Consider the following 21,139-nt stretch of genomic DNA (forward strand, 5'->3'; position numbering starts at 1 on the left):
AAGGGCAATGGTAAAAAGGGGGGGGGGGGAACCTTCCGGGCGCAGGCGACAGGTGACGCCATCCCCTGGACTCCCCTGTAGCCAACTTTCAACAGTGGTTTAGACACTTGAACTGTGAACTCATGAAAGCAAAATATAAGTAAATATCCAAATTCAGTGACCATAAGATCCTCAAGAAGATGCATCGCACTTAGAGCGTCTTCACTGTCGCCCCCAATGGTACCTTATTAGCAGATTCCATTTTAATGCTAACAAGAAATGATTTCACAGAATTCACAGATTAAGACAAATCAAGAGTCTAAAAAAGAAAACCCTTATTACGCCCTCGGAGCTGTGCTTCTTTGCTGTCAAGCAAAAGGTTCCGGAAGTACAGAAGGGAAGTACGGCTACCTCTGGCAAAGAGGTCCACCACCCGGACCTCAGCCGTTTGGGATTACCCGTCCTGGTTAGAAAGAACGGATTTGGGGCAACGGAACTTCTTTTCCGAATATCAAGTGAACAAATGGAAAAGGAAGGGCGGCAGACGTTGGAGGTCTGACCCCTCTTCAACCACTCGCAGGCCCACCGGGATCCCGGGCCAACGCTGCCCTGGCCCTACCGCAGGGTCCTCACCTCTGCGCAACCAACCACCGGGCCGAGCCTTCGGGGACCGTCGGGTGCATTGTAGGACGTTTATAGGGTCCCCGGGGTCTGCACACCCGGTGCCTCCCAGTTACAACCAGACACATCTGCACACATCTTCAGTGTCCTGGGGCACAAGGCGGCCGCTGGCCGAGAACGACTGCTCTAAAGCACCCACGCCAACAGCAGGTGCCGCCCGGGACCCTTCAGCGTCCGGCAGCCTGAGCCCCGGGCTGCACCGTGAAGCCCCAGACGTGTCCTGCAAACGTCGCCGCAACACGGGGCACCGGGCAGCTGCGTGCTGAGCTCCCGCAGTGACGGGGAGCCACCAGCCAAGGACAGGAGGATGGGCCTTGATGTCCTCACCCCCAGCCACTGACACAGCGGCGGACTCTCAGTCCCAGCCTCCTGGAGACCCTTAAGACACGGCCGGTTCCAGAGCAGAGCTTTCCACAGGAACCGGACGTTGTCCCCTGCGGTCCAAGTGGCCACTTTGCACCCCAGGCCCCCGGCGCCCGCGCTCGGGCCCCCCCGAGCCGCCGAGGCCCGTGTAGCCCCCAGATCTTCCACCACCCTTGCCCTAACGGCAGCACATTTTACCTGGAAATGGTTCGCGACAGCTCCTAAGCAGCTCTGGATATGAACCATCGTCAAAGGAGGGAATTTAACAAACGTGCACTCCTCACGGTCCCCACGCACGCAATTTTCTCACCATTCTGACAAGAGGAATATTTGAGGGAAATGCGACAAACGGTTCTGAGATCCACGGGCAATGTTTTACAGATAAGCGCATGAAACGGCTACTTCACCTCTGCAACATGGATTTCCTCCCCCCCCCCGCCCCCACAGGTGCACCTGCAGCCAGGACGCCCCGCAGCCAGGCTCTCCCCATCCATTCGCTCAAACCCCGACTGTGACCCTCTGCTGAGATGAGACAAGAGAAGGCCCTCGGCTGCCCGTTGTTGTCAGGAATGCTCTGCAACTTGACCCTGTTCACAGGAGCTCCGGATTGAAATCCAGCAGCCCCGGTGAAATGTCCACTGTGGAGCCAGGCCTCAGAGATTGCTCCCGCTCAGTACTTTGCAAGCTTTAAGGAGCAGGACCCCCTGGGGACCTTGTTGAAAGGCAGGTTCCCATCTGTGGGGCGGGGCTGGGAGTCTGCACTTCTGAGCAGCATCAGCGGGGCTAACCCAGGTCGAGGGGCCAGGAGAGTGGCTCTAACTCCACAGATGAGGGATCTGCACTCCCGGCACAGACAAGACCCCTCACATCCAGGAGGACGGATGTCACTGGAGGAAGCAGAAGGATTTAGATTCACCCATGGTTCCCGCCACAAGACTCGGCGCAGTTCATGGATCCGAGTCCCGTCAATGTATATAATCGCTGTTCTCATTTTTTTTTATAGGATAAAAGAGCATTATTGTGCGCAGCAGCCCTTCCCCTTTCCCCCAGGGAATCAAAGAGCCTTAAATTGAATCTCTCTCGCAAAGAAATCCCATTTGATTTCTGGACAACGATTGACACTCGATAACGTCCTAAATGGGTCGTAGGCCGCTGAGCACAAACATCAGGCAGATACGAGACGAAAGCAAACCACAGGAATACAGGCGGGTCGAACCCACCGCTCCTGCTAGCAGTGAGAAGCACTACTGTCTTAACAGAAATGGGCTCCCTATGGAAAACAGCTGCTCCTTTCCTAATCCCCCCCATCCGGGTAGAACACAACTCCAGTTGCCCGGCCCGGAACCCTGATGGCCCCAGGCCAGGCGAGGGGCCTCAAGGCGTCCCCTGCCCCGCAGGCACCCAGTCTTCCTCTGCTGGGCTGGCAGAGATCCCGCGCCCCTGTGCAGCCTCCACGCCGCAAGCTAACTTGTCATCCGGCGGCTGCAAACACCGCAGCGACTTCCCAGCCTGCGAGATCCCAGGGTCCCGGAAGAGACCGCCCGGAAGGCTCCTGCAGGAACCCCAACCCTGGCCTCTGCACCCCCAGCCCGTGCTGCTTGCCATTCCCAGCTGGTGAGTCTGTTCTCCTGTCCGCCACCGCCACCCCCCCCTACCCCCCCCCCACCCCCCCCCCCCCCCCCCCGCCGTGAGCACTTGTCCCCGCGGGCTGGCTCTCCCGCCACCCGGCTCCCAACCCCAGGTGCCCCAGGAGCCCCAGGACCCCGGCCCCCCCGGCTGCCCCTGCGCCCGGGTGCAGACCAGCAGGGCCACCTGCCCAGATGGTCGTCCCTCCAGTGGCCCGGCGACCGCCCGGCGGCTTGCCCGTGGGCCGCGGTGCCCCAGCTTCCCCCCAGCTCCCTCACAGCCTTCCCCGGCCTTCACGTTACAGGTTCTGGGATGCCCCGCGTCATCTGGGCCTCCCCGCCCGCCCGCGTGCAGGCTCCCCCAAGGGGACACTGTGGCCGCACACGTACGCTGTCACAGCCGTATGTCGCAGGGACACAGAACATGCACCCATATCGACCTGTGAGGAAGCCCTGATTCTTTTAAGATTTTATTTATTTAATCAAAGAGACAGAGAGCGAGCGAGGGAGCGCAGGAGGGGAGGGGCAGGAGGGGAAGCGGGGCTGGCGCGGGGCCGATCCCTGGACGTCAGGATCACGGCCTCACTGACTGAGCCCCCGGGCGCCTGGGAGCCCCCAGGTGACGCAGCACAGGGGCCCCGACCCGGGCACCCACGGTCTCAGGGCCTGACGTGCACTGGGGACCCTCCAACCTCCGTGGAGCGACCACGGTGCCAACCGTGCCCGCGGCCCCGCGTGTCCACTTGTACTCAGGATAACACCAGCACTGCTGCTGCGAGTAGGCGTCCTGCGCGTCCGAGGCCACAGCCACCTGCTCCGACACAGGCCCCCCGCCCGGCGGCACCTGGCGCCCAGGGCCAGAACCACTGGAGGAGTGCGCGCCCCGGCCTCCGAGCTTCAGCGGCGCCGTCCGCGTCCCACTGAGAACGTCAGCTTCGGCAGGACGCCCGTTCCCACTCCCACCCGAACGCGCTACTTCCCACGGGAGGACCCAATAGCCTGCGAATCGTTTCTGCGCAACCCCAAGGATGACATTCTTGTCCACGTGCATCATTTCCAGACTTGAGTTCTCATCTGAGCCACATACTTGGTTTGAGGACCAGCAAGAAAGGCGCGTAGCCTCCCCCGGGTGGGGCCACAGGGTCAGGAATTCCACACCGGGATTAAGGGATTGTCCCTCAAGACAGCATCCCCTGGAAATGCAAATAATCCCCACGGGGCCAATTCTGAAAACCCTAACAGCCATTAACACCTTGGTGTGAAGTCGCTTTAGCAGTTAAGCCCGCACACCTGTTGCTGACTAGTCTGGTGGTCGTTCATTCATTCAACAAACAATTACCAGGTGGCGCTTCACGAGGTTGGAGACCATGCCTGGCACCGGCAAGTAACGGGAAAGCACGGGAGAGACAGTGCTCCCAGGGGCAAGGGGCGCACCTGAAGCTCGGGCGCGTCTCCACCCGAGGAATCCTTCCGCGAGGTGACGGCAGGACCCAGGGTACCCGAGGAAGCCGCCGGGCGGGGGCAGAGCCACGGTGCTCCAGTCATGTCCTGCCTCCAGCCTGGCCCGAAAGTCACATCTCAAGAAAAACGCATTTTTTTTTTTTTTTTTTTTAAGAAAAACGCACCTTTTCCTGAGGTCACGCTGGTCACACTGAGGAACAACCGCGAGCTGGCTCCAGAGAGGCTCTTCCAGCAAAGCCCGCTCCACCCCTTGCCTGTAGAGCCTTCTTGGAAACTGTGGCAAAAAGCAGGAAAAAGACCAAACCCAGGCTGCACTTAAAGGTGCCTGCAGTAGCGACTGCAGAGCCCCAGGAAGAGCCCCCGGGAGGACACGCGGCCTGCCAGGTGAGGGCCTTGCCAGGTAGGGCCTTGCCAGGTGAGGGCAGGTCCCAGGCACGCACGCAGGAAGGGCCCTGCCGAGGCCCGGCCACTACGGCTGCTTCAGGCCGACTCCAGGATCATGCCCAGTGCTGAAGGCGGATGCTCAACCGCTGAGCCCCCCGGGGACCCCCATAGGGACTGCTTCTTAAGTCCTTGTAAATAAAAAGGCAGCACAGACTTGCAGGAACAAAGGAACAAAATTAATCTAACTCTTAAAAATCCTGAGCCATAGATCTTGTGGTGAGCCTGCCGGACGCTAACCCCAGATCGCTGAGTGCACGTGTTCTCACTTCTAAGTGCGACTAATAAAACACGAGGGTGCAGACCCCCAGGTCCTCCGAGCAAACGAGCTAAATGTGGCAGCGAGAGGAGGCCGCCTGTGGCACGGGTCCCTCCAGCCCGTGTCTGGACGGAGTTTCCCAGGGCTGACGAACGGGGAATCCCACGGCCACGGACACGCAGACCCTGCCAGGTGCATCACCGACTCGGGCCCACAATGCGCCCAGTCAGTCGCCCAGGGGGGCCGCACCAGGGCCGCCGACAGCACAGCCCTGGCCTGCGAACACACGTCCCTCTCCCCGTCACCAGGGAGGCGCTTTACAGATTCCTGCGAGTGACGTGGAGACCTGCACGCGTCCCGGGCTGCATGCACGGCACCCGGGGCCCAGCAGCCGCAGTGCTTGGGGCCCGACGGAGGCCCTGCAACCTCTGCACGGGCAAAGCATGGGGGCGGGGGCTGGGCAGTGAGGCCGTGGACCCTTGACCTCTCCGGGCCGCCGGCAGCGCATCCCACGCCATCAGCCCTTCAGTGAAGGCTTCATGGTGATTGCAGACGACACGGGTTATCTGAATTTATCATCGTTCATGCACTTTAATCAGCCTCTAAAAATACAGGGACCCAACCCTCATGCCAATCTTTGTTCGCACATTGAATCCATTTTTAACAATGCATTTTTAATTTGCTTGAGCATCTACTTATACATCTGTCAGTGCTCGCCTTGTGATTCCAGGCAGAGACCCGCTCTGCAGCAAAGAGAATCGACAGCGACAGCGCTCGGAGAGCCGAGCCGGACACGCCCTCATCACGCGTGTTGGTTCTCTGTCCTCCCACGGGGCTGCAGGCCAGCAGATGCGCGAGCCCAGGAGGAGAGGCAAAGGGCAGGCCCACGCTCACATCTGGGAGGCAGGAGCTGCAGCCTGTGCAGGTGGCCGGGCACCAGTGTTGCTTCTCTTGCTCCCCTTGAGGTGGAAAGGACCACGCTGCTTGCTCTCACCCCGTGTGCAAACCCCCTGGGGACAAGTTAGAGAGCCTGGGTTCAACATGTGGGTTCAAGGAACAGAGCCAACTCCTTCCCGCCCGGGGTTGACTTGGGCACGCCACTCAATCTGAGCCTCAGTTTTCACATTTGGAAAGCAAGGGTGACAACGATATCTATATAGTACGCGTCTGGTGAAGTCTTACGTGAATATTAAGAGTAGTAGCATCTCCTCCTAGAATAAACTTGGCCAAGACTCCAGGCAGCTCCCCAAAATGATTCTGCATAAACCCAATGCACGAATAAACAACTCTCCCCTCACTTGCGTGTCTCACTTTGAACCTCCCCTAGGATCCCTGGTCCTACTGAGTAGAGCTCATGAACAGCGGGGCCGGGTGGAAACAAGCCTGCTTCCCACTTGTTTGTTAAGAGAAGGAGAGAGGGGCAGGGGGGTGCAGAGGCCGAGGGGAGGAGAGGATCTTGGGATCTTAAGCAGGCTCCACGCCCAGCACAGAGCCCAACGAGGGCTCAATCTCACAACCCTGAGATCATGAGCTGAGCTGACATCAAGGGTCAGAGGTTCAACGACTGAGCCGCCCAACAGATGAGCCACCCGGGTGCCCTAAATTCAACTTTAGCGTGAGTACCCCCGCCTACCCATAAAGGGGGAAAACAGCAACCATAGGGTCAATCCATAAGCTCTGCGAGCAGCTCAAACATTACATGGGGACATGAATGGAGGACATGTGTGGGGGGCTCACGCGTGCAGGGGTATGAACGTGTGTGAGCGCCTCCGAAGGTACAGAAGAGCGTGTGTCTGTATATGTGCCTGGGTCTCCGTGTGCATCTGAATGGCTACGTAGGGCAGCCCCGGGTGGCTCAGTGGTTTAGCGCCGCCTTCAGCCCAGGGTGTGATCCTGGACACCCGGGATCGAGTCCCATGTCGGGCTCACTGCACGGGACCTGCTTCTCCCTCTGCTTGTGTCTCTGCCTCTCTCTCTGTCTCTCTCTCTGTGTCTCTCATGAATAAATAAATAAAATCTTTTTTAAAAAAATGAACGGCTACATATGTGTGTCTGCGTCTGGGGAAGGCGGGAAGACAGACTCAGCTTTTGACGGCAACACTCGCAGGGTAGACCTAAGTGACTATACCGACCACGGTACACTCCACGTGGACCCATAAATAATATTTAAAGGTTTCAAAGGTCAATAAGTGTCATAACAAAAAGAGAGGCATGGATGGGTAGCAGAGAAAACTGAAGGTTTTTACCATAACGTTAGCTTATGCTTGGCGATTAAGCTTACTAAGTGGTGGGTGGGTGGAGTTGGGTGGACGGACGGATGGAGGGATGGATGGATGGATGGATGGATGGATGGATGGATGGATGGAGAGATGGCTGGATGGATGGGTGGAGGGATGGATGGAGGGAGGGAGGAAGGGATGGATGGAGGGAGGGATGGATGGAGGGAGGGAGGGAGGGATGGATGGATGGATGGATGGATGGAGTGAGGGATGGATGGAGGGATGGAGGGATGGATGGATGGATAGAGGGAGCGATGGAGGGAGGGAGGAGGGGATGGATGGATGGAGGGATGGATGGACGGATGGAGGGAGGGATGGATGGAGGGATGGATGGATGGAGGGATGGATGGAGGGAGGGATGGAGGGATAGATGGAGGGATGGAGGGATGGAGGGATGGAGGGATGGAGGGATGGAGGAAGGGATGGCTGGATGGATGGGTGGAGGGATGGATGGAGGGAGGGAGGAAGGGATGGATGGAGGGAGGGATGGATGGAGGGATGGATGGATGGATGGATGGATGGATGGAGAGATGGCTGGATGGATGGGTGGAGGGATGGATGGAGGGAGGGAGGAAGGGATGGATGGAGGGAGGGATGGAGGGATGGATGGATGGATGGATGGATGGAGAGATGGCTGGATGGATGGGTGGAGGGATGGATGGAGGGAGGGAGGAAGGGATGGATGGAGGGAGGGATGGATGGAGGGAGGGAGGGATGGATGGATGGATGGATGGATGGATGGACGGATGGAGGGAGGGAGGGATGGATGGATGGATGGATGGAGAGATGGCTGGATGGATGGGTGGAGGGATGGATGGAGGGAGGGAGGAAGGGATGGATGGAGGGAGGGAGGGATGGAGGGAGTGAGGGATGGATGGAGGGATGGAGGGATGGATGGATGGATAGAGGGAGCGATGGAGGGAGGGAGGAGGGGATGGATGGATGGAGGGATGGATGGACGGATGGAGGGAGGGATGGATGGAGGGATGGATGGATGGAGGGATGGATGGATGGAGGGAGGGATGGAGGGATAGATGGAGGGATGGATGGAGGGATGGATGGATGGATGGATGGATGGAGGGAGGGAGGAAGGGATGGAGGGATGGGTGGACGGACTGACGGATGGAGGGATGGCTGCCAACGCAAAGTTGCCAGTGCTGCACCCAGATTTTGTCTCATATCTCCTTCCCACGGTTTGACGGGTGTCACTGTCCCCGTCCTACAGAAGCCCATCACGTGCCAGCAGTTCAGAGCCACAGTGGCGGAGGCCTGCGCCCACACCAGGTGGGCCCGCGTAAGGTGGGCCTCCAGGGAAACCGGGCCCGGCCACGACGTAAGAGCAGCTGCCATCAGACACAAAGACTCCATGTGCCTCCATCATAAAAGACAGCTCAGGGGCACTCAGACGGGGGACAAGGAACAGAGGACGTGGGGGCGAAGACAGAGGATGCCGTGTGGCACAGGGGCCTGGCCTCCGCAGGCAAGCGGGTTGGGGGGGGCGCAGCGAGACGGAAGGGACGCGCGGCCAGCCTGGAGGTTCCCCTGAGGAAGGTGACAGCGCTAATGTGGACCTAACAGGGTTTCTAATTGTTTAACTGCTGGAATTAACCTGGGACAAGTGGGGTCAGAGCTGAGGGCAGGGCCACACAAAACTGTCAGATGAGATTAAACTATGTGGAAATTATGTTTATTAGAGTAATAAAACACACCTTTTACCTTTAGCTCTTGTTTCATACCATCTGTACTTCAGGGACAGCATATTTCACTGTGACCATATCTCAGAAGGTAAAATGCTATCAATCCCTGTATTATTGTTCTGAAAAATCCATTTCTTCATGAAAATCATTAGCAAGGGCCTGCAGGTAGTTCTCTATCTGACTCGAGTCTATAAAGCTCTTGCCTGCCCTCCCGTAATGAGATGCCACTAATCACCCAAACACCGCGCCAGGCCTGAAACCAAAACACCGGTAGGAATTCAACAGCCTATTCAGGGGCACGTCCTGAAAATCTTAACCCCTTATCTGTAAAAAAATGTGAACTGGTACTGGGGTCACCTGAAATTCCCTTTGCTTTGGTAAAACTTGAAATATTAAAAACCTAAACAAAATTGTTTTGATGGGACTTTCCTTGACACCGGTAAATAAAGGATTCCAGTGAGTCGACATGTCTGGAGCACTTCTCTGGTTTAATAAAACTGCTGAAACACATATTTCCTTTTTCCTAAAACCCTCAACCTTTTATTATTATGTTAACACTATGGGTATTTTTTAAGCTGTCCTATGGGTTAACATTATGGGTATTTTTTAAGCTGTCCTATGGGTTAACATTATGGGTGTTTTTTAAGCTGTCCTATGGGTTAACATTATGGGTATTTTTTAAGCTGTCCTATGGGTTAACATTATGAGTGTTTTTTAAGCTGTCTTATGGGTTAACATTATGGGTATTTTTTAGGCTGTCTTATGGGTTAACGTTATGGGCATTTTTTAAGCTGTCTTATGGATTAACATTATGGTTCTTTTTTTTATGGGTGTTTTTTAAGCTGTCCTATGGGTTAACATTATGGGTGTTTTTTAAGCTGTCCTATGGGTTAACATTATGGGTGTTTTTTAAGCTGTCTTATGGGTTAACACTATGGGTATTTTTTAGGCTGTCTTATGGGTTAACATTATGGGTGTTTTTTAATCTGTCTTTAAGTCACTTCTGGAAGGAAGCTGGGCATGCATAAAGAAATACATAGAAGGCAACCAGCACAGAAGGAGGAACTCATCCAAGCTCCCCTACAGGACCTATTCTTTGATGGAGACCTAAGTCTGAGCTATTCTCACACATGATGACACCAGACTCTGGGGCTGAGCCTACTCCCGCAGCAGAGGCAGGCCAGCCCAGGCAACAGACACATCCCTGAGAGCCCAACGGGGTGGTCCTGTGTCACACGGAAGGTGCAGAGGTAACAGTCATCACTTCTCCGGAATCCCAGCCCACTCTGTGGTAAGAGCCCCTGAGTCTCCCAGTTGCAAACTCTGCAACATTCATTTTTCATTATGGGAGAATGTGGAGATACAGCAGGCAGTGGGGTAGTTGTCTCTACAACCGCGGCCTCCGTCAGGAGTGGTCGGGGATGCAGGATGTGCTTAGTGCTGTCCCACGAAACCAATACCCAGAAGGCTTCATCGTGAGATGCACGGGGCACACGGGGAGGACTATGGTGGAGGAGTAACTTGGCTTCGGGAGGAAGAGCACCGCAGCACACCGGCCTCATGGGGAAAACGCCAAGGCTGGGAGGGTTGCCCCTGCAACAGCCAGCCAGGCAGGGAGCGGAGGGAAGCCGCAAGGCCACCTAACCTCAGGGCCCACGGGCAGCGGCCTTCTGGCAAGAGAGCCTCGGGCCTACGTTCACCGGCTGCTCCCTCTGCAGGAACGTCTGTCCCTGACCCCGCCGACATCAATGTAGTCAAGGTTTCCCTCTCGCGCTCTCTCTGGGTCAGATCTCTGCCCTGTCTCAATTCTCAAAGCTTCCAGACTCTTCTTTAAAGAGCAACGACGCAGGTCAGAATTGCTGAAGACCACGGGAGCTGTCCGCCCAAGAGCGTTCTGGTAAACTCATGAATCCACCTCAACGGGAAGCCACGTGAGAAGCACTATGTTGGGTGTTGAACTTGACGTGTCTTGAGCTCCTCCTCAACTAGCACTGCGTCATACGAGGTGCCCAACAGGACACAGAACAGGTGCATAAAACAAGGCAAATTCTCTCTTGGCCAAAAAGCATGAGCCTAGGCCACAGCCTGCATCATCCCCCAAAGCTCCCGAGTCATCGGGCATCCTCCCAGTGATCACTGAAGACCGACACGCACCAGGCCCTATGCTGGGCCTTAAAACATAGAAGTGCCCAGTACAGACAGCCTATGGTCTGCGGGGAAAGCAGGCGTGAGCACAGCCCATCAGGAAACAATGGTGTGAACCACCTGGACACGCATGTACACGCTGTGACCAGACTCTGAGGCCGCACGGAGGAGGGCATGGACCTGCCAGTCCAGGGAGTGAACACGGCCCTGGGAAGGGAGACGGTGAAGTGGCACCTCCCAGTCCAGAGAGCCCAGAGGGAGGACAAGAGGGGAGAGAGAGAGTGAGAACCTGGAGGAGGGCCCAGGGTGCCACGCCTGCAGCTCACAGCACCTGCCAATCAGGAGACGGACTTTCGGCAAGGTAGACACACGAGGCCTTGCATAAACGAGCTGGAGACTCTCCCAAACACCCTGATCCCGCGCGTGTGACCCATCTGCATCACTGAACTGGGTCTGGGTTGAGTATTTGAAGACACTCGCCCGTGTAAGCATGCAGTGAGTCTCCATGTGCAAGGCTGTCTGAAGCCCTGTAAGGCCAAAGAAATATTGATGTGCTTATGAACTCGCTTCCTTGGCCCAAAAGGAGCAGCGTGTGCACGCACACACACATGCACACGCACAAGCACATGCACACGCACACGCACATGCACACGCAGCCACTGCAAACATAAACCCTGTGGCTCCAGAACAGGTCACGGCCGGCCCTGGGAGGAAGTGCGGCAGCCGCAGGCTTTGCTAGGAAGGAAGCTGGTGCAGCCGCGTGGCAGGTGCACTGCAGAGGGCGTCTGGAGGCCCGCCAGCTACGGACGCGGCTCGGCTCCCTCCAGGGCCACCAAGGGGGCCGCGTCTTGTCCCCACTTCACACTGCCCCAGTCCGGGCTTCAAAGGCGGAAGAACTCAGTGTGAAAGGGCCCACAGCCCTTCCGAGACCACGCAAAGTCGTCGGGCCAGGTGGATCCCCATGACTCTCAGCGGCCCTGAGGCTGTACGGTCATTAATACCTGTAATTCATCCTAACTGATCAAAATTCATACTAGTTAATTCACCAGCTAATTAGAATTTAAAAGGGCGCTACTGCCATTCAGGCCAGCTCATTTAGGGGCTGTTGAACTCCTCATCCACAACGATGGAGGTGAAAAGGGAGAACAGAGTCTGTTTAAACTTCTAAGTGGTCCCTTCAATGCGCTTTGTTCCCTCAAATCCCTCTGCTCGCTTGGGAGGCTAATCTCATTGGATTAGCTGCATTAACATTTCCAGCACCCTCTCCCTTTCCACAGGCACCCCCACCAGCAGGCCAAGGACAAACCCTCGCTCCGTGCCCAACCACCTCCGAACCGCCCCAGCTCTGCTGGAGCAGGGCCTCGGCCACGAGGCCGGCCTCCCCTTCGCCAGGCCATCTGAATCCAGCCCTAGAAACATGTATTTCCACCAAACACAGGCAGCCACCAACCGCAGGCTTCACCTCAGCTAGTCTCTCCAGGATCCTAAGAAGTGATGACCTTTAGCAGGTAGCTCAGCCAGGCCTGGGCCTCAGGCAGTGGGACCCGCAGCCCACGGCCCCCACCCGCACTACACTGCCTCTTGGTTTGGTGTGAGTGAGATTCCCTAACTGGCACGTCTGTCTCGCTCCCCCACTTCTCCTAACTCACCAGCAGCTCTTGAAATAACCCAGCTGATTACAGAAGCTCAACGTACAAAGTAAGGTGCAGAGGCCTTCCTTTGCTACGGAAATTAGCCACCCAAGTAAAGAAGGCTTTGGTTCCATCCAAAAGGGCTTTAAGGACCGTTAGAAACAATAAACAATTGCACAACAACAGGGAATTTCAAATTTCAATATCCTTCCAGGTGAGCAAAGGAGCTCCAATGGGGGCTGACACCCGAAGGGCACCAGCCAGACAGCGGCGTGTCTTCGGAGCAAGGACCGGGTGAGTCTACCTCAGTTTACCATTAATCATGGCCAGTCCTTAAAACTCTGTCCCCAGTTCCTATCCTGGAAAGGAACAAAGAGAAATCCTAGACCTGTTTGGGTGCTGGGATGGCAAAGTGGTGGGATACCCCTAGGACCCCAGAGGGGCAGGTCTACTGTGGGCTGTTAGTGTGTCTCTGGGTCCCTGCAGTTCCTGGGGTGTGAGATGAGTCAGCTTCTCACTGCTGGCCACGTCCTACACAGTCAGCCCAAGAGCCAGGGCTCCGAGGAAGTGGGGGCCTTGAGCTTGCAAGCCAGAAGGGCCTAGAGAGCCACCAGGCTGCACACCGGGTGCTCATTTGCAGATGAGCTCTTAACAGCGTGTGTGATCGCAAGAGTATCCCACCTCACAGATGAATTAAATGGACAAAATGCAATGATGCACAGGACGTGCTAGACAGCAATGCTGACATGAAGGGGTTCTCGGCGGGGGAAGCGAGGCCGGGCGTCTCGGGTGTCCGTGGTGCCTGGCCCAGGGCAGTCAAGCAATCCCATCTGCTGAAGGACTAGACCCTGAGCGACTCAGGGGACAATGCTGCCTGGGGAAAGAGCTGGGAACAGGAATCCGTGTTTCCTGAATGACTTCCAACTGCTTTTTTCCATTAAGTGGAACCACCCTAGTTCCACTTGGTCCTGGGGCTGAGTGGAATCATCCCCTTTGTCTCCGAGGCAAGAATGAAACAGCTGGCGGTCGTCTACAAGTCCATCATCACAAGCACTTAGGCTACACGCTGAAGGTACTGACAGGCCATCCACGACATCGTAGACCGTGTCCTGCCAGATGCTCAGAGGAAGCGGGCAGGACAACGGGGCACATGGGGACTCTTTCCGGGGCAGGATGTGGAGGCAACACACCTTTTGAAAAGCAGACACACCTGACCCTCTTCGCACCGCCGCCCCCATTTTCCAGGTGGACGAGCCAGAGCTAGACACGCCCCAACGCAGACGGAGAGCAACATCGCAGGGTCCCAGATGCCTAGTTCAGGGCCCCCAGCAAGGGTCCGAGAATGTCGTTGGTTCCAGCCAGGCGGCTGCCAGCCGTCCACAAGCCGACGTCTCCACCACGACATCACCCCCATGAGTCCTCCGGCAGGAACTGAGGACCCATGGACAGAGAAGCCCACAGCTTTGCTTAATCGCTTTGCTTCACTCTCCATGCAATGTGGCACGGAACTGTATTTGTGTGCTCGGTGTCCCCAGCATGCCCCCGGAGCAGACCACTGCAGCCCGTCCCTCGCTAGCTGAGGGGGGACCTCAGGCTCTCCGCACGTGCAGGAGGGCAGGGGGCTGTGGTTTCGGGGCGAGCCGAAATGAAAGCAATGCCCCTCAAAGAGATGCCAGCACTTCTGCAAAAGGGAATTAGTTCCAGCCACGATAAAGGGACGACGCTGTGCACCCCGCTGCCCGCTCAGACTGCGACCGGGGCGCCCATCTCGGAGGGGCCAACGGGCACGGAGGGCAGTGGCCGTGGGGGCAGGTCCCCATTGTGTCCTGCCCTGAGACGGAAGCTAAATGGTGATCTGGGGGGAAAAAAGACGGAATCATGATTCTCTGTATAATTGTTTCCACATCTAATGAGAAACTCTGCGGCGCGTAGGACGGCCCGGCTTGGCTCAGGGAGCGTGTGGTGCCAGATGGATCCACTCTCCGTAGAGAGCAAACCTCACCATCCCCATAGCAACTCCACCCTGCGCCTCCAAAATGCTTAAAAAGACACACATCGGATTGTTTTCCGCAATTTTTCAGAACCTGACTTCTTATTCCACAACCCGAGGAAATCAAGTTCACGGGGAAATTTCTTGTTATGAAAATGATCGTTGGAGAAAATGCAGAAAAGGTGAAAAGATGGAATTTTTTTTTTTTAAGTCGCCCTTCACACTGCGCTGGAAGGCATCTATTTTTAACGTCTGGGTGCGATGCCTTCCGGTCTGTTTTCTAGATGGAGGTCCCTGTGCCTGTGTCCTTTCAATCAGATCCCCGGTGGGGGCAAAGAGCAGAGCATAGGCGGTCGAGGCCCGACGTGCGCAGGGGCCGCTCGGGCAGGACTGCAGCTGCGTGGCCTGGACGGGAGGGACGGAGCCTGGCCCGTCGGCAGCTGCCCTTCCCATCGCACGCAGGGCTAGCATGTGTGGCTCCATCACGCGGGCCGAGACCTTTTGTGGAAATAAACCGCTGTCCTACTTGCCACAATCTGGAATTTGTCTTGTTTGGGATTTTTGCCCCGTTCTGGCTAGGTACTTAATTCTCACACCCTTGTGGATTTTAAATCCAAGCCAAGAAAATAAAACTAAAGAAGACGTACTAATCCCAGAATAAAAACACAGTCGGACACCTGGGAGGTGAGTCAGACTTCCAGGTAACCGTCGAATGCTCAGTCTTCTGCAAAAAGATGGAGAGAGATTCACAGATCACAATTTTCTCCATTTTGAACTTTTCCTGATCCCAAGAACAGAAGAAAACAGCTGAGCGCCTGGGGTCCTGGGACTGAATCTGGCATCAGGCTCCCTGGGGAAAGCCTGCTTCTCTCTCTCTCTGCCTACGTCTCTGCCTCTCTATTTTTCAGGAATAAATAAAATCTTTAAAAATTAAAAAAATAAAAATAAAAAAAACAGCTGAGCGCAATCAGGCTTCTAATAGAGACACGCGGTCTGGAGAGAAAGCACGTACCTGTGATGATTTAGTAAAATCAAGAAGTCTGATGATCTCTTGCAGCTTTATCAATCTTCTCGAAACATAGCTATTAAATATATTTAATATATATTTAGATACACATATCTATGAAATGTATATCTATTAAGTAGTATCTAAGTCATCCGTGATGTAGCTAGCTAGCAAGCTAAACGGAGGAGGAGAGAGCGAAGGCAAGAGTCCACCTGGAAAACGGCTGCTTCTCCTGGCTCCTCGCAGGTAGTTTACTTTGGGATTAAAGGAGCAAACCAGAGCTTTAATGCAGGTGAGGAGAAAATCCCAAGGAGCCAAAGGTGGGAGGGGTGACCGCACCCCTTTCCCTGGTGCTGCTGCCCGTCAGCCCTTCCGCAGGACCGTCGGCTTGCACTCAGGCCTCACCTGGTCCATGGCACCTGGGTGAGAGCCCGGCAGCCCCAAGCGGCCCCACCAAGGCGGGAGTCGGCCGCTCACCCCAGGGGCATCGTGTCCCCTGCTGGCCTGCACCTGCCCGGGCTCACCCGTCACACACCGCACCCCCTGGGTGCTGCTGGGCACCTGGGAACGGGAGGCAATGCAGCGTGCCTGCCCTCCCACACCTGCTTTCCAGTGTAGGGGTTAACGACCAGCTCGTGAATGAACAGGGGGAGCAGCCGGGGCCGGGTCTGGGCAGGGCCAAGGTCCGGGGCAGCGGCCTGGGGAGGGTCACCAGACTGAGGACCGAATGGGGGGTTTCTGCAGAGTGACCACAAAGGCCCCTGGGGAGGAGGCAAGAGGCAGGGCTGCCAGGAGACCCAGCAGAGAAGCTGCTCAATTCCTGGGGTGCAGGGCTTGGCCAGTCCAGAGACTCTGGCCTGAGGCAGAAGGGGACGCCCTGACCTGCCAGCAGCCACGCCGGTGCCAAGGGAGCAGATTTGGGGCAGATTTAGGAGACGGAAGACACAGGAGCTGCTGACGGATGGAGGCAAGCTCTGAGAAACCGAGTCACGGAGGACCCGGGTCCCTGGGCAGACGGGAGGGCCGCCACCGAGGTGGCCCAGTAGCAGGGGGTGGAAACCAGAGGGACGGCGGGGCGTGGTGCGGACCCGGGCATCATCCTCAGACGTGGGCTCGGACGTGCACCGCGGGCGCTGGAGACGCCGGGCAGGCCATTAGGCGGAGTCTGCACTTCCGAGCTGGGGGCTGAGATCCTCTACGGCTGTGGGCGATGCAGACGCGTGGACTCCCCAAAACGCAACTGCTAACAGCCTCCTGTTGGCCAGAACCGACAACGTCAACTGCTAAGCGACACTTCTAGACGTTACACATACTACATGAAGGTAAGAGGAAAGAAAGTGTCAGAAGCAGAATCGCAGGAGCAGGCGGAGGGCTCATCGGGGAGGGCGGGGGGCTCTTGATCTTGGGGTCATGAGTCTGAGCCCCACACTGGGTCCAGGGATCGCTTAAATTATTTTTTAAAAAAGAAAATCACAAGGAGGAGAAAATATATTGAATTCATAGTACTTTACAGAATTTAGAAAAACACACAGAAGGACAGACGTGCATAAGGGGACCCATGAGGTCCAGCCCTTGCTGTTCAAGGGTCAGCCGCACACCCGACGTCAAGACGGGCACAGGGGTCCTGCCTGCCAGCTCCGCACACAGGCAGGCGGCTCCAAGCTCGGGCCGCGCTGCGCTCACTGGCAAGGGAAACCCGGCGGCCTCACTGGGCGGGCCTCGCACAGAGGCCGGGAGGCCGGGGCCCAGCCTCCCCCAGGTCTGTCAACGACACAGCAGCAGCACATGGGCCAACAGGCCCGGGACGGGGCGTCCCAAGCAAGAGGCGCTGGGGCTCTGGGCCTGCGTGGGTGCCCTGTGTCGGGCGCCTCAGGGAGTGGGACAGACGCACCGTGTGGCTGCCCGCAGCGCCCGGGGACACAGACCAAGGGTCACGGCCAGGCGGCTTCCACAGCGTGGGAGGAGCGCCCGTGCTCAGCAGTGGCCCGCGGCCTCCAAGGCAGGGCCCAGGGCTAACCCCACAGTGGGACCCACGGCACAGCCCACAGCGTGCAAGACAGTGTGAGGGACACAGCTCCACCGCCACCAACAGGTGGACACTGCAGATCTGCAGAACCTACCAGAACCCTTCCTGGGCCTCCCAGGCTCTCCAGCAAAGCCTCCATGAACCCAGGAGAGAACGAGGCTGGAGCTGCACCCCCCGGCCCCCAACCCCCCGGCCTCCTGGCTCCTGGCTCCCCCCGCCCCGACCCCTGGCTCTCCACCGGCAGGCTGCCTCGCTGCTACCACCCACAGGTGACTGGCGCTCACGTCTCTGGGGGCAGGGGAAGAGCCGTCTTCACCGACCCCTGTGGCCCCTGGCCCTGGCTCGCTAACTGCACATCCCCTAGAGGCCTGCGCCCCTAAAACTGGGCCCCCACTCGGTGTGTGAATAAACGGCCTCAGCCTCCTGACCATGACTTCTGCGGCCAGCAAAGCAGTCCTCTCAGAACGTGTCACCGCCTAAACCCGAGCATCGATCCCGGCCTGCAGCTCGGGGAAGGCCTCGCACCAGCGACAGCAGCTAAGTGGCGACCACGGCCCCCCAGGTCCCCTGGCTCCCGGGCCCCCAGTCCCCCAACCCCTCGGGCACCATGAGCCGCGTTCTCTCGCCGGCCCAGGCGTCGTGCAGGTGCAGGCCGAAGCCACCCGCTCTGCTCCCGGCTGCTCCCGAGCACGGGGCCCGCTGGCCTTGGATGTCCAGGCACCCGGGGGCCCTGAGGGCAGGAGCTAGGGCGCACTAGGCCAGCCGGCGTCTCCAGAGCCCGGTGCCTCAGGGACAGCTGCAGGTTCTGGGCCCAGAGCTCACTGAGCTCCCCCGCCTGCTACTTACGTGCATCACCCCATTCCCGCCGCTTCAGACCCTAGATGGGGGCAAGCAGGGCAGGCAGTCAGGGACGAGGGCCGACAGGCCTGCCCAAGGTCACACGGCCGCCCAAGGCCTCGGCCAGACCCAAGCACGGGAGATATGCTGGGGAGGGGGAGGACAGCCCCCCGAGAGGCAGCCCCCCCGGCTGACATCGCATCCCTGGCTGGCCAGGCCGCACCTGCCCCAGCGGAAGGCAGTCCCCTGAGCGCACACAGTGCCCGACGTCTAAGATGCGACCGTGCACCACGTTATGACCACAGGAGCCCGCACCCACACCGCCCGGCGATGCACCAAGGGGTCCGTTAAATAGCTCCGGCTCCGTTTAACATCCAACTGTATTTATCAGAAAACAAATGTGATTTTTCTGGATTAAATGTGCTCCATGGTCACGTAGTAATGACGGCGCGTGTACAATATTATTTTTACATTATTCTTCAGATGAAAAAAAAAAATTGAATCCCAGCACCTACCTCTAGTTTAGAAGCGAGGATTCGGAGTCTCACGTTTAACTGCCAACAGGACGGAGGCTAAATTCCGTAAGGGGCTTAACGCCCAGAGTAGCAGGGAAACGATCTTTCAAGCCATCCCACTGCGCATGTCACCTCCACCTGCAGCACGAAGCGTTCCCCTGTGCCTCCTAAAACACATCTGGCCTCTCACCATCCGGCCGGCGGAGCGAGCCGGACGCGGAGGGTCAAAGTACACAAGTCAGTGAGCGCCCGCCCTCGGCAGCCTCCAAAGGGGCCAGGCCTCAGCTGGAAGCAGGAGCCCCCAGTCCGTGGAAGGAAGGAGCAAGAACCCCCGCGGGGGAACCGACATCAAGCCTTGTGCACCAGCCATCAGGTCGAACGTAAGGGAATGAATTTTACGTAGGCATTCCCTGGGGGGTAAGCCAGGGAAGAGTGTGATCACAGGAAGCTGTCCTTCAAAACGGGGGAAGTGACCGAACAAGGCGCCCCAGGGTCTCCCCGCCGCTGGCGACTGAGCCCTCTCCCTCCTGGCCCTCGCTCCCCGTGGGTCCAGGTCACCTCCAGGGCCGGGCGAGGACAGCGGGGGGACGGCAGGTGCAGTCCCGGGCCAGAACGGCTTCTACTTTTATTTTCAAATATGTTAGATTGTTTAGTGTCCTTCACCTACCTCCGTACCATTTATCTGAAATCCAAAGTCACACAGAGGTCCTATTCCTCCCTGATGAGATCGTCCACCAGCATCACTGTGTTTGCCCATAACAAAACTGAAGCAAACAGCAAACCCTCTTCACCTATGAGCCAGGTGATACGGACCTAGATTCTTAAAAGGATGGAAAGGAAAATTTAATTTGCAAAGATTTTTCTCATGACAATACTTAGCATCGGCAAGGGTGCAGCCACCCCTATCTCTGTAGTGCCCGACGCCCCATCCTTTCTGAAAAGCAAGCTGGGGATCCTCTTGCAGGACCCTCTAGAAGGTCTTAGGCCCGTGGTCTTCCCATCTAGGACTCTGTCCAAAGGATGTAATCAAAATGTTCCACGCAGCACCATTTATACTACAGAAAACTGGTAAGGGCCTCAATGTCCCAAACAGATTTTTTAAGGATAATAATATAACCATAGAGCAGAGTGTCATAGTCATCGGCAGTGGAGTTTTCAGAGAATATCGAAATTACATGAAATAATCTTCAGGATAAAATGCGAAGTCTATAAGCATAAATACAAGTTCTGCGCATTAAACAAATGAATAAATAAATAAATAAAATAATAAAAAAATAAAATAAAAATAAAAATAAATAAAATTAAAAATACTTTAAAAATAAAATAAAAATAAATATTAAAAACTAAAAATAATAAAAAATAAAATAAAAATAAATAAAAAATAAAAAATAAAATAAAAATAAATAAAAAATAATAAAAAATAAAATAAAAATAAAAATAAAAAATAAAAAATAATAAAAATAAAATAAAAATAAAAAATAATAAAAAATAAAATAAAAATTAAAATTAAAATTAAAAATAAAAAATAAAATAAAAATAAAAATAAATAAAAAATAAAAAATAAAATAAAAATAAATAAAAAATAATAAAAAATAAAATAAAAATAAAAATTAAAAAATAAAATAAAAATAAAAATAAAACCAAGTTCTGTTCATATTCTATATTAGTAAAAGAGCCTAGAATCTACTAAACTATTAATGGAGATCTTCTAAAGGTATTGGAATCAAAGACGATTTTAGTCATTTTTATTTCCTTCTTTGTTTCTTTTTCCTTCTTTGTTTCATTTCCCTAATTGTCTTCAGTAAGAAGGTAACCAGGAAAAGGGGGGACTCCAGAGAATAGGTGTGTGACAGTCACTGCAGCCGGGCCTAAAGGACAGTGTGAAATAAAGCCAGGCTCTGCAGAGCGGGCATGCTGGACCAGCGGCCGCGGCCCCGGCCCACGTCCACGTCCGAGCTCACGGTGGCAGGGCCGGCCCCACGGGGGCGATGGCGCAGGTGCACCACAGCTGCCGGTGCGCGAACACAGGCCCTTACAGAGCCTGCACCACCCCGAGGAGGACTGCGCCCGCCCCCATTCGGGAGGCCGCGGGGATCAGAGGCCCCCGCACGCAGGCACCCCGGCCACCCTGGTCCCCTGGCTGCGCTCAGGGCCGCCAATGGGCTCCTGTTCCTGCCCAGCTGCCCGGGTCTGCAAAGAGCCGA

At 55.9% G+C, this 21,139-nt stretch overlaps 1 protein-coding gene across 9 annotated transcripts in view; it reads right to left on the reverse strand.

Annotated features, from left to right (window-relative positions):
• Positions 1 to 21,139, reverse strand: part of LDLRAD4 (low density lipoprotein receptor class A domain containing 4) — a 382,754-nt gene that overhangs the window by 353,860 nt on the left and 7,755 nt on the right. Inside the window, exon 1 of one of the 9 annotated variants that reach the window (XM_077893129.1) lies at positions 18,936 to 19,045. The exons of the other annotated variants lie outside the window; for them this stretch is intronic. The gene's annotated coding sequence lies outside the window, so the exon portion shown is untranslated. Of the gene's footprint in view, positions 1 to 18,935; positions 19,046 to 21,139 lie in introns of those variants that run through there. 9 annotated transcript variants of the gene reach the window in all.

This window comes from Canis aureus, chromosome 1 (genome assembly GCF_053574225.1).
Source record: "Canis aureus isolate CA01 chromosome 1, VMU_Caureus_v.1.0, whole genome shotgun sequence".
Classification (NCBI taxonomy): domain Eukaryota; kingdom Metazoa; phylum Chordata; class Mammalia; order Carnivora; family Canidae; genus Canis; species Canis aureus.